Raw genomic sequence first — 19,923 nt, forward strand, 5'->3', positions numbered from 1 at the left:
GAGAAACCAGCACCCCAGGGTAACAGGAGACCTGGAAAGGGTGCTGGGTGACAATTACTCTTTTTATAGTAATGTGGGTAGTACAGCACAGCTTTAGTGAGCATAATGTTGCCATTAACACTTATCAATATTAAGAAGTTTCAGATCAAGTATTTCATACATGCGTCCTAAACACTTGTCAAATCATCATGGTCAAAAACCATAGAAACTAGAAATGGCCTTAGAGATCACTCTGCCATTTCTCATCTAAAAATGACAAGTCTGAGGCCCAAAAAGAAGGATATTTTATGATTCTGGGGAAAACTGTAAGAAATCACTGGATTCCGATGCTGCCTGGGAACAAGTGTTAACACTTAATCCAACTTCTTAGAAGACACTGATTCACCATCAACTCACACAGACCAGGAACTGCCATCAGAAAGCTGAGAGCTGAAGGGTAAGTTAGAGAAGTCACTGCCGTGTCACAGGTGGAGCCACAGAAGCAGTAAGACCTAAGGGCAACAGCGGTGAGGAGAATCAGGCACAGCCCTCCTGACATCCAGCCTCTCTCCACACAATGCCAAAGCCAAGAGCAAGATTTCACAAAAGCCCATTCTCTGAATGCACATTGACTGAGTTCAATCAATCTCCTCCTGATCCAGTCAGGTGACTTTATACAGATAGGCATGGTCTCAAGCATACCCCTTGAGGTGGACTCTATTACTGTCCTGCAAATATTTAGTCTCCCCTTCCCATCCACTATGGGAGGATATACTTGCCTGCCCCATCGGTGTTGGCCTTGGCCTAGTATTTCCTTTGGCAATTGGAATGTATGGAGAAGTGGCGAGGTACCAGCTCCAAGCAGAAGCTCTCAGAGCTCTCTTCCATTTGTTTCCTCTGCCATGAGAATATCAAGGCTCAGATAAGAGGTGCCCCTTCATCATGAATTCCAGAATGAGAATATGCATGAAGTATATCTGAACCTACTGACAACCTGGAGCAGACAGTAGCCACCCATGGCACCAAGAGGCAGTATGATTGAGAAATACAGCAATCTTGTAAAGCAACAAGACTCTGAGGTTATTCATGCAGCATAACTCAGAGAAAGATTACTGCTACCCTCTTCATTTGTTAATTGTGATTCCTAAATGGAGAGATATACCTACTTTCCTCTCCAATGATGGCTTCTAGTAATGTATTATGCACTAGACCCTACATCAAGTGCTTTATAATCCTTAGTTCATTTGATCCTCATGATGAACTATAATTGAGATATTATTATCACCATTTTACAGATGATGAATTTGAGGTTTGGAAAACTTGAGAGCTGAGAGCTGAAGGGAATGGTCACATAACTGGTGGCCTATCTGGAACTTGGAACAAACATCATCCCTACCACCAGCACCATTCCAGACTGCTTCTATGGGCACTGATGGAATTCAAACACACATAAGCCTAAATACCCAGAACCTCTCCTCTGCTCCCACACACGTTATTTCCCAACAGAATATAATCTTTTTATTTTAAATAGGCTCTTTGGTGAGAGAAAAAATGACTTGTGCATCTTCAGAATAATCTAAGAACCCCTCAGGTCCATTTTCAAAACTGAGTTGAATTTCAAACCTTTCCAAGGTTGACACGGTCAATTCCATTATGCCCCAGAGCCAAGGAGACCCAGCTTTTATAAAGTCCTCCAGCCCATTCCCCATTAAGGCACCTCAGTGCCTTGTAATGGCTGTAACGCTTCTCCTTGATTTATAGCTCCATCTATTCTGGGCCACTCCTGATGGGCCTTCTCATTCCCTGCTGTCTGACAGCTTTAGGGATTCCTCTCAGGCCATAACTTCTGAATGTTTCCACCCCTCCCCTTCCCTGGCTCTGGAATTTCAGCTGCCTTCCATTCAGAAAAAGATTGCTCCATTTATTTTCAGCTTCATGGTCTTTTTACATTTATCTACTGCTCAGCCACCATCCTGATCAGGTATTTAAAGATAAGCCTGTCTACTTCTGACAAGTGACCCTGCTCCTTTTTCTCACTGCTCTGAGTTTCTCAATATCATTTTATATATTTGCAGGCTTCCAACTTATTCCATTCTTTTTTTCTTCTTATCAAATAATATAATGGATGCGGAAAGGCCTGGGAACCTATAAGGAGGTATATAAATATGAGTCCTTTGCTATTGTTGTTGTTGTTTTTGTAACTAACAACTTCCCAAATTCAATTCACCATGATATCATGGTGAATTGAACTTGGGAAGTTGTTATTTTCCAGATTCATTCTCAGCTTCAAACAAACCAAACCCCACACTTGAGGCTGTTTAGGCCTGAATTCTCTGGTGTATAGTGCTGCCTATAATAAGCAGGCTGTGGCCCAGGCTTCCAGCTTGCTTAGTTACCTAGAATTTTGTTTTCATGATATCTGTAGTCATAAGAATGCAGCTTATTAAATTTCCAGAACAGTAGCTCAAGAAGTTGCTTACATGGAAAAGATCATGGAGCTAATAGAGCTGAGTTCAAATTCTGCTCTGCCATTTATAAATGAAATTACCTTGGCCGAAGTAACTTCTCTGAGTCACCATTTCCTCATCCGCAGTCTCTCCCTAGACTCGGTATGAGGACTAAATTCAGTAATCCTATAAAAATCCTTAGCAGAATGCCTGGCACATGACAACCCTCCAATAAAAGTACAATGTTATTAATATTAATAAAGGAATGGAAGACTAGAAGTCATTGCAAGTAGTTTGAATGCTCAGAAGCTTTCAGGTTACAAGGGATATCAAGGACCAGAACTCTTTTCTTATGAGGGAAGATCAAGAAACCCAGAGAGAATTTAACTGTCTTGACTGTCTTGATCTGCAAGCTCTGAGAACAGGGGCCACCCCGTCTCCATCCTATCCCCGTGCCTGGCTCACAGGAGGCACTCGGTGAGTAGGGCGCTATGGACGGTGTTGTCAGACTCAAGACGGCAGCACAGCATAGTGGCTGATTGTGGGCATTGAGAGCCCGAGCAAGGGTCTAGTTCTACCACTTCAGCAAGTGACTTAACCTCTCCGGAGAAGGCAATGGCACCCCACTCCAGTACTCTTGCCTGGAAAAATCCCATGGATGGAGGAGCCTGGTAGGCTGCGGTCCATGGGGTCGCTAAGAGTCGGACATGACTGAGAGACTTCACTTTCACTTTTCATTTTCACACATTGGAGAAGGAAATGGCAACCCACTCCAGTGTTCTTGCCTGGAGAATCCCAGGGACGGGGGAGCCTGGTGGGTTGCCGTCTATGGGATAACACAGAGTCGGACATGACTGAAATGACTTAACCTCTCTAAGCCTCTGTGAAATGGGAAAAGCATCCATCTTTCCCTCATAGGGCTGCTTAGGAGGGTGATATAAGAAATGGAAACAAAACTCAACTCAAAACACAACACAATGCAACAAAAAAATAACCAACAAAGTGTTAGCGCTTAAACTCTCAATACCTTATCTAAGATCACCTAATTAAGCAGTGAGAGACCAGTGAGAACCCAAGTAGCTTGACTTCTAGTCAGGATATTTTCTCCTAAAATTTTAAAAAATCAGGGTGCTCTAATGTTATCTAATGTTTCATTCTTACTCCTAAGTGTTTTTTTTAATGCAGTATGTTCTTTGACTTTCAACTTTTTTAAATTCTCAAGTATTTTGCTTTTCCCTTTGGAGGAAGACAGGGAAAATGCCAGTATCTAAGTATGACAATATTTCAAACACACACAGACACACACACACCATTTACACATACTCCTCTTAAAATGCATTTTTGAGAAAATATTTCTATAGAAAGATACAGTATTTGCTTAATAATCAATGGAACCTATAAAAACTAACATTTCTATCAGTGGTAAAACCTCAGCATGTCAAATCATATGCCCAGACTCCTTTCTGAAAACTTAATATCAAGGGGCCATCATTATCCATAATGCATTTTTGAATCAGGTCTTAAAACTTAATGTGGCTTTTATGCCTAGAGATAAGGCGGGATTTGGGGTTGGCAAGTTACAGTAGCACACATGAGGACTGTTGGTTGATCCTAATTCTCTAGGATGATTTAAAACCTCAATTAGCCCTGAAAGTATTACTCAGGATAGCCTCCTCCTTGCCATCTTGTTCTGTGAATAAGTGACAACCTGGGGAAGCAGACCACACTGGAGTGAATCAGGGTTCCATTAGGAGATCTTTTTTTCATTCTGAAAGACACAATGTGAACAAGGGTTAAAAGACAAAGCTTTGCTCTAAAAGAGAATGGGCTAGGAGTTGAAAGTTATGTGACTGAAAGTCTTGGCAGAGAGACAAAAACTGAAAATGAAGCTGCAGCTCCAAGAAAGCCTGTGCTGTGGCTGTTGACCTTGCTAAACCGCGGTCCAGCTCCTGTTCCATTCCTTTGGGAACCAACTGCGTGACTGATTAAATAATGTGGGAAAGAAACCATGGACTCTGTAAACGAGTACTGCATGACTGGCCATAGTTTCTCCTTCTAGATAATATCTGCAGCTTACCAGTATTTCAAGAGGCTTAATTCAGTAGGTCCTTCCCCATCTCAATTCAACAGTTAATTGTGAGCCTCAATCCGGTTAATTACTGGTTTATCAGCCAAGTTACTGGCTCTCCTAGGACTTTCTTTGGGGCTTCCCTGGTGGCTCAAACGGTAAAGAATCTACTTCCAATGCAGGAGATGCAGGTTCAATCCTTGGGTCAGGAAGATCCCTTGGAGAAGGGAATGGCAACCGACTCCAATATTCTTGCCTGTAGACTATCATGGACAGAGGAGTCTGGTGGGCTGCAATCCATGGGGTCGCAAAGAGTTGGACATGACTGAGCGACTAACACACAGGACCTTCTTTATGATCAATGGGTATCTGAGAGGAGGACCACAGGAGTGAGCCAGTAGCTTTCCAGGATTGTCAATGGCAGGAGTGAAAAGAGGGGCTAGCTGTAGGTTACAGACCTGTGGCTTTTCCTGGCCTTCCATGCATTTCACAAGCATCGTTGTTTGGTGCCAGAAGATTCTGGCATATGCGTCTCCATTCTGAAGACGGGCACATATACTATACTAAATGTCCCATAAAGGGCGGCGGGGGCACAAACTATTCCCTGCAATGGGATTATGCGAATGGCAGAGGGGATGCAAGCAGACGCTGCCACAGAAATGACCAGGCAAGGCATGCATTCACAGCTCTGAAGTAGTAAGTCTCTCTTGAAGGAGGCAGGGAGGGGGCTACAGTGACTACATGTCTTGGAAGAGCTGAAATTTACTTAGAGACTTGAGGTATGAAGAGCATTTCCCCAGTTGGAGCAGAATGGAAAGGCACTTAAAAGAGGAAATAGTTTAACAAAAGCACAGGTCTGTGATGGTGAATTGAGTGTCAACATGAATCGAAATGTGTTGTCCCCAAATTCATATGCTGAAGGCTGAAACCCCATATAAAAAGATGTGGAAGAGGGAAGGAAAGTTAGGGAAAAGAATAACAAAACCTCATTTCTATCTGCTGATTCCCAACAACAGACCCACAGAGACACACTCTCTCCTGCACCCTCCCTTGGCCCCAGACACACCCAGAGTTGTCCATCTCCTACTGACACCAGGAGCAGAACAGGTCCATTTTATTCAGTGAGACCATTTCATTCCTTCTTCAAGGTTTAGGTTTAAAAACACAGAGAAAGGCCACGTTTCTAACCAAAGATGGAAGAGAAAAGAGTTTCTTTGAAACTGATCAAATGTAATTAAGGCAGAATAGCCAATTCATACACCTTTGATTAACCTTTATCTGGAGAGAAATGATTGGTGATTAAGAATTAGATGAGGTGAATAATTATATCAGGAATTTGCCTTCGAAGAAATCTCTTTCAGCGCTAGAGAAAAAGCTGATAAAAAACAATCATGGCTGTTAATAGTGTCTTTTAAGGAGAATAATTAACCTGTAATAACAATTTTGGCCTCAACTTAAGCTCTATAAAATAATCCTTTTTCATTAACTTCAAGTTCAATTAGCATCAATAATGAGCATTCATTTAGAAGTAACCACAGCATCAAGCTCCCCGATGACTGAGCCTGTGACTGCTCAAATACCAGCTGTAAAACCCTCAGCCTTTGCTGCCGCACAGCCCCAAAGTGGGAAGCTTGGAGTGGACACATTCAGGACAAGGAAGAATTTGGCCCTCTGAAATATAGACGTTTCATATGATGCCGAAGTTTGTAGAGACAAAGAAGAGGAAGATGACGAGGATGAGGAAGAAAGGGAAGAGGAGCAGCCACCACCATCTCCAGGGGTCTGCTAATCTTAATATTTGCTATCCAAGAGCTTATGTAACAACATGACAGTTAATTTTATCCCATCTTCAATTGAGTTGAACTGGTAATTCAGACACTACATGGGATTGTTCTAAATGAAAGGAAAGCCCCCTGCAAGATATGACCCAGAGGGAAACAAAAGCTTTATATGAAACCTCCTGCCCTTTCTGTAACTCCAAAAATTAAAAATGATGATTTGACTACCCATCAGGCATTTTTCCCCTTCATTATTGCTAACATGGTCTCAACTCTGATCAGGTTTGGAACTTCTATGTACTTCAAGAGCACTATTTTAGACCTGAGACATGACTGCTGAACAGTTTAAGGCATTGGTTATTAAGTAAGGCCCCTACACTAATACACTAACAGGGGCTTCCTAGGTGGCGTGAATGCTAAAGAATCCACCTACCAATGTAGGAGACATAAGAGACACGGGTTCAATCACTGGGTCAGGAAGATACCGTGGAGGAGGACATGGCAACCCACTCCAGTATTCTTGCCTGGAGAATCCCAGGGACAATGGAGCCTGGCAGACTATGGTCCATAGGGTTGCAAAGAGTCAGACATGACTGAAGCAACTTAGCCTGCATGCATGCATGATACACTAACAGAGTACTTATTAGTAATTCAAGTTCACAGGCTCACCCTAGACATACTGACCCAGGAGCTCTGAGGATGCAGGCCAGCAGTGTCTGTTTTAACAACCCCTTCCAGTGATTCTGACACAAGGTCAAGTTTGAGACTATGTGAATTGTGTTATTTCCTCTAGATTTCTTTTTGATTTCGGCAACCTTTGGAAAAGTTTTCCTTTTTCTTGTGAAGGAACAAAAAATAAATGCTTGCCCTTTTTCAGCTGCATGTGAAGGTGCCTAGAGCTTCTGCAACCACACACCCTGAGGAAGGCAGAGTGGAAAGACAGAAAGGATCTGGGTCCTTCAGATTATCAAGTGCTCTCGAATTAACCAACCCTAGAGACACACCAGCTCTTGAATTCTCATTACATAAGACTGTTCAGCTACTTTTAGTTGGGTCTTTGTTATTTGCAGACAAAAGTATTTTAGTTGATCTCAATGAGAACAAGCATAATCATGATACAAATAACATCTAGGATGCACTTATCACGTGCCAAGTCTGCCTTATGTGCATCATCTCAATTCATCTTCACAGCTAGCCTTGCTTCCACCTTGACTATTAGCAATACTTCTCTGGAAGGCTGTAGTCAACATGCACTGACTAATTTGGGAATCCTTTGAGGAGCCCTGGCCCAGTCCAATTTCCCTGTCTTGCCCAGATAACAGGTCCTCTGCACCTCCATCTACCCTAAGGATAGGTCAGTTCATTCATTGATTCATGTATTAGATTTCAGAGGAAAGGGAAAGAGGAAGGGGAGTAAAGCATCTGCATGAAATGCCACCTGAGGGATGTCAGTGGAAATGGGCTTCCTAATAGACAGTCCTGAACACGTGATGACTGTGGACCAAAAAGTGACTATGTAGTGTACCAGGGTAGGTGGCCAGGGCCATACATCAACCTGCCCTTGCCTTCTATCTCCAGGAACTTGTTAGCTTCTAAGAAGAACTGCTATCTGCTCCTCTCTCTTCCCCACTCCTTTCTCCTTGGGCCATGGTTCTTAAACATGCAGTATTTCAGTTCATTTCAGTTCAGTTCAGTCACTCAGTTGTGTCCAACTCTTTGCAACCCCATGGACTGCAGCACACCAGGCCTCCCTGTCCATCACCAATTCCTGGAGTTTCCTCAAACTCATGTCCATCGAGTCAGTGATGCCATCCAATCATCTCATCCTCTGTCATCCCTTTCTCCTCCTGCCTTCAATCTTTCCCGCCATCAGGGTCTTTTTCAATGAGTCAGTTCTTCCATCAGGTGGCCAAAGTATTGGAGTTTTAGCTTCAACATCAATCCGTTCAATGAATATTCAGGACTGATTTCCTTTAAGATTGACTAGTGTGATCTCCTTGCAGTCCAACGGACACTCAAGAGTCTTCTCCAACACCACAGTTCAAAGCATCAATTCTTCGGCACTCAGCTTTCTTTATAGTCCAATTCTCACATCCATACATGATTACTGGAAAAACCATAGCTTTGACCAGATGGACCTTTGTTGGCAATGTCTCTGCTTTTTAATATGCTGTCTAGGTTGGTCATAGTTCTTCTTCCAAGGAGGAAACATCTTTTCATTTCATGGCTGCAGTCACCATTTGCAGTGATTTTGGAGCCCAAGAAAAGAAACTCTCTCATTCTTTTTTCAGTCTTTCCTTATCTATTTGCCATGAAGCAATGGGACTGGATGCCATGATCTCAGTTTTCTGAATGCTGAGTTTTAAGCCAACTTTTTCACTCTTCTCTTTCACTTTCATCAAGAGGCTCTTTAGTTCTTCCTCGCTCTCTGCCATAAGGGTGGTGTCATCTGGGTATCTGAGGTTATTGATATTTCTCCTGGCAGTCTTGATTCCATCTTGTGTTTCATCCAGCCCAGCATTTTGCATGATGTACTCTGCATATAAGTTAAATAAGAAGGGTGATAATATACAGCTTTGACATACTCCTTTCCCCGATTTGGAACCAGTCTGTTGTTCCATGTCCAGTTCTAACTGTTGCTTCCTGACCTGCATACAGATTTCTCAGGAGGTCTGATATTCCCATCTGTTTAAAAATTTTCCACAGTTTGTTGTGATCCACACAGTCAAAGGCTTTGGCATAGTCAGTAAAGCAATACTCTGGTACTCTCTTGCTTTTTCAATGAGCCAACCAATGTTGGTAATTTGATCTCTGGTTCCTCTGCCTTTTCCAAGTCCAGCTTGAACATCTGGAAGCTCATGGTATATGTACTGTTGAAGCATGACTTGGAGAAGTTTGAGCATTGAATACAGGAAGTTTGAAGCCTGGAAACAGGAATTTTCAGAAGACAATGGTACTGTGCATGATGGCTGTTTGGCTTGACAGACAGACCCCTGAGTTGCAAAAGTAGAGATGACACAAGATGGCAGAGTAGAAGGATGTATGCTCATCTTCTCCTGTGAGAACTCAAAAATTACAACACACTGCTGAACAACCATTGACAAGAGAATGTTGGATCCCACCCAAAAAAGATACCCCATGTCAAGGGCAAAAGAGAAGCCCCAGCAAGATGGCAGTATGGGCAAAATCATGTTTAGAATCAAACCCCATACCCGCCAAAGACTCTTAAAGGGTACAAGCAAAACCTTGTGCACATCAGGAGACCCCACTGAGCCAGACCTGCTTTTGACTGTTTAAGTGACTCCTGTGGAGGTATGGGTCAGCAGTGGCCTGCCGCAGAAGCAGGGTCTCTGAGTGCAGCAGACTTGGGTATGGCATAAGCCCTCTTGGAGGAGGTCGCCATTAACCCCACCATAGAGCCACCAGAACTTACACAGGAATGGGGAAACAGACTCCTGGAGGGCACAAACAAAACCTTGTATGCACCAGAACCCAGGGGAAATGAGCAGTGACCCCACAAGAGACGGACCCAGATTTGCCAATGAGTGTCCAGGAGTCTCCGGCAGAGGCGTGGGTTGGTGGTGGTCTGCTGCAGGGTCGGGGGCACTGAGTGCAGCAATGCACGCATGGGACCTTTTGAAGAAAGTCACCATTATCTTCATTACCTCCACCATAGTTTGGTCTCAGGTCAAACAATCAAGTTCCCTCAGGTCATGGGAGGGAACACAGTCCTGCCCATCAACAGAAAATTGGATTAAAGATGTACTGAACATGGCCCTGCCCATAAGAACAAGATCCAGTTTCCCCCACAGTCTGTCCCATCAGGAAGCTTCCATAAGCCTCTTATCCTTATCCCTCAGAGGGCAGACAGAATGAAAACCACAATCACAGAAAGCTAATCAAACTGATCACATGGACCACAGCCTTGTCTAACTCAATGAAATGAGCCATGCCGTGTAGGGTCACCTAACATGGACAGGTCATGATGGAGAGTTCTGACAAAACATGGACCACTGGAGAAGGGAACAGCAAACCACTTCAGTATTCTTTCCTTGAGAACCCCACAAACAGTATGAAAAGGCAAAAAGATAGGACACTGAAAGATGAACTCCCCAGGTTGGTAGGTGCCCAATATGTTAGTGGAGAAGAATGGAGAAATAACTCCAGAAAGAAGTAAGTGAAGGAGCCAAAGCAAAAACAATGACCAGCTGTGAATGTGACTGGTAACAGAAGTAAAGTCTGATGCTGTAAAGAACAATACTGTATAGGAACCTGGAATGTCAGGTCCATGAATCAAGGTAAATTTGAATGGTCAAACAGGAGATGGCAAGAGTGAACACTGACATTTTAGGAATCAGTGAAATAAAATGGACTGGAATGGGAGAATTTAACTCAGATGACCATTATATCTACTAATACAGATACATTCTTTTTTTTTTTTCTTTTTTTATTTTTTAAAAATACGGAACGCTTCACGAACCTGCGTGTCATCCTTGCGCAGGGGCCATGCTAATCTTCTCTGTATCGCTCCAATTTTAGTATATGTGCTGCCGAAGCGAGCACTACAGATACATTCTTATGGGCAAGAATCCCTTAGGAGAAATGGAGTAGCCATCATAGTCAACAAAAGAGTCCAAAATGCAGTACTTGGATGCAATTTCAAAAATGACAGAATGATCTCTGTTCATTTCCAAGGCAAACCATTCAGTATCACAGTAATCCAAGTCTATGCCCCAATCAGTAATGCTGAAGAAGCTGAAGTTGAACAGTTCTATTAAGACCTATAAGACCTTTAGAACTAACATCCAAGAAAGACGTCCTTTTCATTATACAGAACTGGAATGCAAAAGTACAAGGTCAAGAGATACCTGGAGTAACAGGAAAGTTTGGCCTTGGAGTACAAAATGAAGCAGGGCAAAGGCTAACAGAGTTTTGCCGAGAGAATGCACTGGTCATAGCAAACACCCTCTTCTAACAACACAAGAGAAGACTACACATGGACATCATCACATCATCAATACTGAAATCAGATTGATTATATTCTTTGCAGCCAAAGATGGAGACGCTCTATACAATCAGGAAAAACAAGACCCAGAGCTGACTGTGGCTCAGATCATGAATTCCTTATTGCCAAATTCAGACTGCAATTGAAGAAAGCAGGGAAAACCACTAGACCATTCATTCAGGTATGACCTAAATCAAATCCTTTATGATTATACAGTGGAAGTGACAAATAGATTCAAGGGATTAGACCTGATAGACAGAGTGCCTTAAGAAATATGGACTGATTCGTAGTATTTTACAGGAGGCACTGATCAAGACTATCTGCAAGAAAAAGAAATGAAAAAAGGCAAAATGGTTGTCAGAGGAGGCCTTACAAATAGCTGAAAAGAGAAGAGAAGCAAAAGACAAAGGAGAAAAGGAAGATACACCCATTTGAATGCAGAGTTCCAAAGAATAGCAAGGAGAGATAAGAAAGGCTTCCTCAGTGATCAATGCAAAGAAATAGAGGAAAACAACAGAATGGGAAAGACTAGAGATCTCTTCAAGAAAATTAGAGACACCAAGGGAACATTTCATGCAAAAATGGCCACAATAAAGGACAGAAATGGCATGAACCTAACAGAAGCAGAAAATATTAAGAAAAGGTGACAAGAATACATAGAAGAACTATACAAAAAAGATCTTCATGACCCAGATAACCAAGAACGTGTGATCACTCACCTAGAGCCAGACATTCTGGAATGCGGTCAAATGTGTCTTAGAAAGCATCACTATGAACAAAGCTAGTGAAGGTGATGGAATTCCAATTGAGCTATTTCAAATTCTGAAAGACGATGCTGTGAAAGTGCTGCACTCAATATGGCAGCAAATTTGGAAAACTCAGCAGTGGCCACAGGACTGGAAAAGGTCAGTTTTCATTCCAATCCTAAAGAAAGGCAATCCTAAAGAATGCTCAAACTACTGCACAATTGCACTCATCTCACACGCTGGTAAAGTAATGCTAAAAATTCTCCAAGTCAGAGTTCAGCAATACGTGAACTATGAACTTCAAGATGTTCAAGCTGGTTTTAGAAAAGGCAGAGGAATCAGAGGTCAAATTGCCAACATCCGCTGGATCATCGAAAAAGCAAGAGAGTTCCAGAAAAACATCCATTTCTGCTTTATTGACTATGCCAAAGCCTTTGACTGTGGAGATCACAATAAGCTGTGGAAAATTCTGAAAGAGATGGGAATACCAGATCACCTGACTTGCCTCTTGAGAAACCTATATGCAGGTCAGGAAGCAACAGTTAGAAATGGACATGGAACAACAGACTGGTTCCAAATAGGAAAAGGAGTACATCAAGGCTGTATGTTGTCACCCTGCTTATTTAACTTCCATGCAGAGTACATCATGAGAAACTCTGGGATGGATGAAGCACAAGCTGGAATCAAGATTGCTGGGAGAAATATCAATAACCTCAGATATGCAGATGACACCACCCTTATGGCAGAAAGTGAAGAGGAACTAAAAAGCCTCTTGATGAAAGTGAAAGAGGGGAGTGAAAAAGTTGGCTTAAAGCTCAACATTCAGAAAACTAAGATCACGGCACCTGGTCCCATCACTTCATGGGAAATATATGGGGAAACAGTGGAAAGAGTATCAGACTTTATTTTGGGCGGGGTCCAAAATCACTGCAGATGATGATTGCAGCCATGAAATTAAAAGATGCTTACTCCTTGGAAGGAAAGTTATGACCAACCTAGATAGCATATTAAAAAGCAGAGACATTACTCTGCCAACAAAGGTTTGTCTAGTCAAGGCTATGCTTTTTCCAGTGTTCATGTATGGATGTGAGAGTTGGACTGTGAAGAAAGCTGAGCGCCGAAGAATGGATGCTTTTGAACTGTGGTGTTGGAGAAGACTCTTGAGAGTCCCTTGGACTGCAAGGAGATCCAACCAGTCCATCCTAAAGGAGATCAGTCCTGGGTGTTCATTGGAGGGACTGATGCTGAAGCTGAAACTCCAATACTTTGGCCACCTCATGCAAAGAGTTGACTCATTGGAAAAGACCCTGATGCTGGGAGGGACTGGGGGCAGGAGGAGAAGGGGATGACAGAGGATGAGATAGTTGGATGGCATCACCGACTCAATAGACATTAGTTTGAGTAAACTCTGGGAGTTGGTGATGGACAGGGAGGCCTGGCGTGCTGCGATTCATGGGGTCGCAAAGAGTCAGACATGACTGAGCGACTGAACTGAACTGAACTGAAAAGAAGATGCTGTGAAAGTGCTGCACTCAATATGCCAGCAAATTTGGAAAACTAGCAGTGGCCACAGGACTGGAAAAGGTCAGTTTTCATCCCAATCCCAAAGAATGCAATACTTAAACACATTTTATTTTAATTTTAAGGAAATTTCAATTTAGTCACTTAAAAGTAATTTTTCTAGTACCCACTATGGTACCTTGTACATGGTAGGTACTTCTATCAATGTCTGTCCACAGTCAACATGAAAATCAGAAACTATAATACAGCCAAACTATAGTAGCCACATGCCCTTGACCAGGCTCCACAGAAGGTTAATAAAAAATACACAGGATATCCTGAGAAATGAAGAACTTGGTGCTGTGTTTCCTTACTGCTCTGCTTCATCCTTCAGCCTATTCATCTCAAGATGGAGAATTATAAAGAGGGAAGAGGGCATCCCATTATGATAGGTGGAGAAGAAACAAAAGAGAAAGCAGGAAGGAGAGAGGGGTAAGGGAATCGAGTAAACTAGCTGAGGAGTATGTGGATCTGAGCACTACTGGATTTTCATCCTACCCTCCAGGCCTCTATAAAATTATAATCAAGTGTCCTTTAAAAAATAATTTTTCCTTGTAATAGGGATAGAAAGGAAGCACAAGCTTGGAACAAGAAAGAAACATTCAGGTTTAGAAACCTAATTCCAGTTCAATTCAGTCTCTCAGTAGTGTCCGACTCTTTTCAACCCCATGGACTGCAGCATGCTAGGCTTCCTTATCCATCACCAAATCCCCTGAGCTTCCTCAAACTCATGTCCATTGAGTCGGTGATGCCATCATCCAACCATCTCATCCTCTGTTGTCTCCTTCTCCTGCCTTCAATCTTTCCCAGCATCAGGGTCTTTTCCAATGAGTCAGTTCTTCCCATCAGGTGGCCAAAGTATTGGAGTTTCAGCTTCAGCATCAGTCCTTCCAATGAATACTCATGACTGATTTCCTTTAGGATGGACTGGTTTGATCTCCTTGCAGTCTTAGGGACTCTCAAGAGTCTTCTCCAACACCACAGTTCAAAGCATCAATTCTTTAGCACTCAGCCTTCTCTATGGTACAACTCTCACATCTATACATGACTACTGGAAAAACCATAGCTTTGACTACACAGACCTTTGTTGGCAAAGTAATGTCTCTGTTTTTTAATATACTAAGTTGGTCATAGCTTTTCTTTCAAGGAGCAAGCAACTTTTCATTTCATGGCTGTAGTCACCATCTGCAGTGATTTTGGAGCCCTGAAAAGTAACATCTGTCACTGTTTCCATTGTTTCCCCATCTATTTGCCATGAAGTGATGGGACTGGATGCCATGATCTTCATTTTTTTAATATTGAGTTTTAAGGCAGCTTTTTTACTCTCCTCTTTCACTTTCATCAAGAGGCTCTTTAGTTCTTCCTCACTTTCTGCCAAAAGGGTGGTATCATCTGTGTATCTGAGGTTATTGATATTTCTCCTAGCAATCTTGATTCTGGCTTGTGCTTCATGCAGCCCAGCATTTGCATGATGGACTCTGCATACAAGTTAAATAAGCAGGGTGATAATATACAGCCTTGACGTACTCCTTTCCTGATTTGGAACCGGTCTGTTGTTCCATGTCCAGTTCTAACTGTTGATTCTTAACCTGCATACAGATTTCTCAGGAGGCAGATAAGGTGGCCTGGTATTCCCATCTCTTAAACAATTTTCCACAGTTTGCTGCGATCCACACAGTCAAAGGCTTTGGCATAGTCAATAAAGCAGAAGTAGATGTTTTTCTGGAATTCTCTTGCTTTTTCTATGATCCAAAGGATGCTGGCAATTTGAACTATGGTTCCTCTGCTTTTTCTAATCCCAGTTACAGGATCCAAATCCTAGTGCAGTCACTTACTAGTTGCATGACTGAGGCAAATTATATAACCTCTCAGAGCCTCATTTGTGAAACTGAGGTTGAAATGTCCATCTTTTGCAGTTCTGAAGATTAAATGAGAGAATGACTATAAAATGTCCGGCATATAATAAATGTTCAATAAATGTTAGCACCATGTGTCTTATTTCTCCAACTTCTTCCTCCTCAATACCTTTTCTAAAGTCAAGTCTGATACTCTCTGTGTCAGGTAATGTTTGAGAACATTTAAGCAAATTATTGAAAAATGTTTTTCTTTAAAGGGGAGGTTGATGAGGATAAAATAAATTCAACTTCTGAGTTCTATACATGCTATTTGTGCAAAGTCAGTTCAAACCACAGATGAAATCTGGATGCCAGGAGAGGAGTCCCAACTTCAAGTCCATCCACTAGGTCTGAAAACCCTACTTCATCTGATTAAATTATCTGCCAAGCAGCTCTGTCTCTGCTGAGAATCACTGCTTTACTTATGAAAGGCTGCAAATCAAACAACAGGACTGCCCAGGGAACTGAAAATTTAGCTCTTTAAACATTTCCTCCTATAAATATAAATGGTTGCTTTCCTCTAGAGAAAATTTGTATCCCTCTGATCTCTGAAGGATTGGAGAAGGTGCCAAGAGGATCGCACATTTTCTGGTGAACATTCCCAATCACCTTAATCTCTTCACTGACAATCTTCTGATCTGACAGAAATAGAGGTTATTGTGTCCCTCAGTTTATAAAGTATTAGGGGAAGGGTGAGTGGATCAGAGAGAAAAACAGAACACAAAAATCATCAGGGAGATGGAGGAGCAGGGAAAATTACTTTTAATACAGTTGCATAATCCATAATTCAGCAAGCTTTTCATTTCTCTTATCTTCTAAAAAAACATGAAATTAAGTTCTAAGCAAAGTGCATAATTTATAAGTCTCTGTGCTGATGATTCCCAAATCCCCATGCCTAGCCCTGACTTCTTACATAAGTTCTAGTCTCATATTTCCAATTTCCTACAGAATGTTGCTGCCCTGAGTGAGTTCTCATCTCAGCTCCCCATGCGCCAAAAGAACTCACTCTTCTTCCCAAATTTATTTTCTTTCCCAATTCTTCTTTCCTATCAAATGAACCATTGTTATTCTAATCTTACTGGCAAAAAGCTCTAAAAAAAAATTGGAATCTGCCCCCCTCTTGCCTCTGACAGCTAAATCTGCTAAGTTTTCTGGACTCATCCTTTTCTCCACCATCCCACTTTAAAAATATTTCTCCACCCTCCACTCCAGAATACTGACTCCAGTCTTTGCAATACTAATACAGACTGAAAATTCTTACCAATTTCATTTTCCTAAAATGCTATTCATATCAGACCTATTGATGGCAGCCTATTTCTTGCTATGAGGAAGTTAAACACTCTTGCTTGCTCTCCAGGGCTCTCCTATCATGACCTGATCCCATCTTGTTCATCCAACTATTCTTTCCAACACATCTCTTCTCCAAACAGAAAGGTTCCAGCAGAGCATGACGTTCATACCAGGTAATCCAGGAGAGCTGTCTGAGTTAACCAAACTGAATTGAGCAGCCCTCACTCCAAGCTCCATATTCTATTCTTCCCACCTAGAATGGTTCTTTCATCCTGTCTATCCAGAACCCACTCATCCCCAGGAGCCATCAAGCCTCAGCCCCATCAAGTCTCAACTCACTAACTCCCTACTCATTGTTCTTTGCCCCAAGACCCTTAGCTTTTACAATACATTCAAGCATTGAATCTCCAACTTTTGACTCCAAGTCCCATATTTTGGTCTTTCTTATTAGACTATAAGTTATTTAAAGTCAGGGATCACATTTTATAATTACCGTCTTTTACCCTATAGAACTTTACAAAGTTCTAAACACACAAATTTCTATTAATAATTGTTGAATGGAGAACAAAGTCAAGGAAAGAGTCAATAAGCCATTAAGAAGTATATACCAAAAAAAAAAAAAAAAGAAGTAGATACCATGTTAATGGACTGGAAGAATTAACATTGATAAAATGACCATACACCTATCAAAATATCAATGGCATTTTTCACACAGCTAAAAAAATAATTTTAAAATATGCATGGAAAAACAAATGAACTCTAATTACTAAAATGATCTTGAGAAATATCAGAGTTGGAGGTATCACGCTCCCCAACTACAAAGCTATAGTAATCAAAACACTATGGTACTAGCACAAAATAGACACATCGATCAATGGAACAGAACAGAGAACCTAGAAACAAATCCACACATTTAACAGTCAACTAATCTAAGACAAAGGAGGCAAAAATATACAATAAATGAAGTGTTATCTGTAAAGGTTTTAAGTCACTATGTTGTACCCCTTAAACTAGTAAAATACTGTAAATCAACTATGCCTCAGTTAAAAAAAATTAAATGTGAGTGAATAAACTTGTAAGACACACACTGTGTTCATTGGGGTATGGGTAATTAAAGATGGAAAGTATCTGTTTAAGTAATCCTCTTAATATACCATATTAAATGTACCATACCTCCTGTCCTTCACACTGAGATAGATGAATCAAATATTCCCTTATTTCTCAATTTTGCCCCTAACATAAACCCTATCCAAATAAGGAAGAAGTTCAGCTTTTAATACATGAAGGTATGTAAATAATAAGTATTGATCAATCTAGTTATCTATCTATCTGTTTGTCTATCTATCTAGCTTCTTATCTATCACCTCTGTCCACACAGCTGGTCCCTAATAGAACAGAAAACCAGAACAGAGTATCTTGGATGTGTTCTGCATATTCAGAAAAGCACCCAAAAAACTTGGGGTTTTTTTGGGGGTAGAAATGAAAATAAATTTATTTAATCTTATAGTTTCTAGGCATATTAGTTAGCAGTAAACAACACTTATCATAATCTGCTAGTTACCAAACACATAGGAATCAGAGAAGGTTATCCTTTCCTACCACTGCTCTGTGAAATTCTAATTAAGCCTGCAACTGTTTATAGAAACAGGATCTTCCCATTATCACTTCAAAACCAGCCCTGGAAGTAGGTTAGAATCACATAATTTTAACAGGAAAGGGATAGTAGAAATGAGAATACATTTATTTCACATGACTGAAACTAAGACTGAGAAAGTTTAGGTGATTTGCCTAGGTTCAAATAGGACAAGTCAGCACATCCTAAGATGAAAACCTAATCCCATGACTCCTGGTCCAAAACTCTTCCCTCCTTCTACTGCTTCAACTTAAAAAGGTTTTCAAACTTCATAGTTAAATATAGAAATGAGAACTTTTTCTGCTATGAATGTAAAAGATCTTACAATGAATATCATAAAGAGTTTAGAAACAATCTTCATGACTTAATTAAAATTATTTGACATTAAACATAAATAAAGAAAAGACTTGCTGGGTCCATATGCAACTCTTAGGAAATGCACAATGCGATGGCTCTGATTTTCTGATGACTTTAGTTCTTTGAGCAAACAGACTGCTTTAGTCTACAACATTTCAAGATTTCTTCTGGGTCCTTTGCTTAATTGTATTTTATATAGGGCGAATTCTAATTTTGAATATAGGTAAATTTCAGCAAAGGTGATATAGAAAGAAATGCACAAAAATGTTAGGGGATGCTTTTACTAATAAAACAACAATAATTCTAAAATAGAAGATAACAAATAATATTGTCAACCCTTTAACCATGTGGTAGGTGCTACAATAAACTTTTTTCAATTATCTCATTTACCTCCCATAAGAACCCTATAAAGCAAGTGTTATTATAATCTCTATTATTTCATAATCTCTATTCTATAGATAAGACTTCCAAGACCAGAAAAGTAAGTAGCTGTCTCATTATTTTATGAACTTTTAAATAATAAGTTCTGGAATTGAGTACCAGATCCAGAATTAAGTTCAGATTCCATTTTCTTAACACACTGATACTGTGTCATTTCAGAAGTGAATGGGTTAACTAACATTCTTTAAAAAAAGAAAAAAAAAAAAAACCACCTTTCAGAGCCTACACTCTGAAAGAGATACTGCTGCTTCTGATGATAATTGAGTATGAGGTAGACTACAGAATGACACTCCAGGCTGAATGATTATACTTCTATAAGGAATTACACAGCTGGAACAAGATAATTCTCCCTGCTTCTGTTTTAACAATAAAATGTCTTTAGTAAAATGAGGATAAGTGATTCAAGTAAAAATGCATATATATAATATTTTTCATTTAATCAAAGAACAGGCCATGTGGATTGTGGATCTTTCCCTGGAATGCTACCAAACCACATCACACAGATATAAAAAACCCAAACACAATTTCAGGTCACAAAATACTTTCTTGATGTTATCAAGCATTCTCATTACCTACCAGGAATCACTTCCCACTTCATTCTCTTCTGATTTTTCAGAATGCTTTTTCAAAACATTTTCTGTTTTCTGAAAAGTAAACAGCACAGCTTATATGCTGCTTCCTTAAAAATGTTTATGATTCTCATAGGCCAGAATCTTCATGTAAA

General features: G+C 40.8%; 1 protein-coding gene and 1 non-coding gene across 2 annotated transcripts in view; both read right to left on the minus strand.

The window, feature by feature from the left end:
• Window positions 1-19,923, minus strand: part of ALK (ALK receptor tyrosine kinase) — a 725,373-nt gene that overhangs the window by 670,909 nt on the left and 34,541 nt on the right. The gene's annotated exons all lie outside the window — the stretch shown is intronic.
• Window positions 10,729-10,835, minus strand: LOC122704097. The gene has a single exon (XR_006343728.1). It is a non-coding gene; the product is annotated as a U6 spliceosomal RNA (small nuclear RNA).

This window comes from Cervus elaphus, chromosome 11, assembly GCF_910594005.1.
Source record: "Cervus elaphus chromosome 11, mCerEla1.1, whole genome shotgun sequence".
NCBI lineage: Eukaryota > Metazoa > Chordata > Mammalia > Artiodactyla > Cervidae > Cervus > Cervus elaphus.